The 1090-nt window shown below is 40.4% G+C and overlaps 1 non-coding gene across 1 annotated transcript; it reads right to left on the reverse strand.

Moving 5' to 3' along the window:
* Positions 1–241: 241 nt before the first annotated feature.
* Positions 242–348, reverse strand: Gm26058. Its single transcript, XR_003956653.1, has one exon. It is a non-coding gene; the product is annotated as a U6 spliceosomal RNA (small nuclear RNA).
* Positions 349–1090: the final 742 nt, after the last annotated feature.

Here is a 1090-nt window from a genome sequence, read left to right on the forward strand (position 1 = left end):
ATCTTCTGCACCTGAGATTCTCTCTTCCATTTCTTGTATTCTGTTGCTGATGCTCGCATCTATGGTTCCAGATCTCTTTCCTAGGGTTTCTATCTCCAGCGTTGCCTCGCTTTGGGTTTTCTTTATTGTGTCTACTTCCCCTTTTAGTTCTAGTATGGTTTTGTTCATTTCCATCACCTGTTTGGCTGTGTTTTCCTGCTTTTCTTTAAGAGCTTGTAACTCTTTAGCAGTGCTCTCCTGTAAAAATATGGAACGCTTCACGAATTTGCGTGTCATCCTTGCGCAGGGGCCATGCTAATCTTCTCTGTATCGTTCCAATTTTAGTATATGTGCTGCCGAAGCGAGCACTCATGTGATATTCCTTATTCACAAAAGATTATTTTTATTTTGAATCTACTAAGCATGGCAAATTATTTCAAAAGCTTGTATCCTCATGGTAAACTACATCTATTCATCCTCTGGGAAAATGTTTTAAAATCCTTATTTCCTCAAATTATTCCATAAGTCTTAAATACATGCTTCTTTTTAAACATATTCTTTGAGAAGTGTATAGAGGTATAGTGATCATAGTCATCTCTCTATCAATACCCATGTCCCTCAGGACATCTTTTTCTTTTTATTAATTCCTCCTCCTCCTCCTCCTCCTCCTCCTTCCTTCCTTCCTTCCTTCCTTCCTTCCTTCCTTCCCTCTTCCCTCTTCCTCTTCCTCTTCCTCTTCCTCTTCCTCTTCCTCTTCCTCTTCTTCTTCTTCTTCTTCTTCTTCTTCTTCTTCTTCTTCTTCTGTCTTCATTGGTCATTGAGTCTAATTTGTTTTGCCAATATGCACATGGGTGTGGGGTCATCTCATGAGTCAAGGACAATTTACCAGTGGATACTCCCCCACTCCAAAGTGACTCTCATCCATCAAAAATCCACTGTATGTAGTTCCTCAGTGGCTGGCCACGAGAGCCCTGCCTGTTTAAACTGGAACTTTTGCAGAAGTTCTTTAATATTGTAAATGTACGCAAGTAATCATAGCTTCTTTGAGTTCATTTGGACCGCAGCCACACCATGCCCAGAGGACAGCATTTCATATTTCTACTCCTTATAC

Source organism: Mus musculus, chromosome 6 (assembly GCF_000001635.26).
Source record: "Mus musculus strain C57BL/6J chromosome 6, GRCm38.p6 C57BL/6J".
In the NCBI taxonomy this organism is placed as follows: Eukaryota; Metazoa; Chordata; class Mammalia; order Rodentia; family Muridae; genus Mus; species Mus musculus.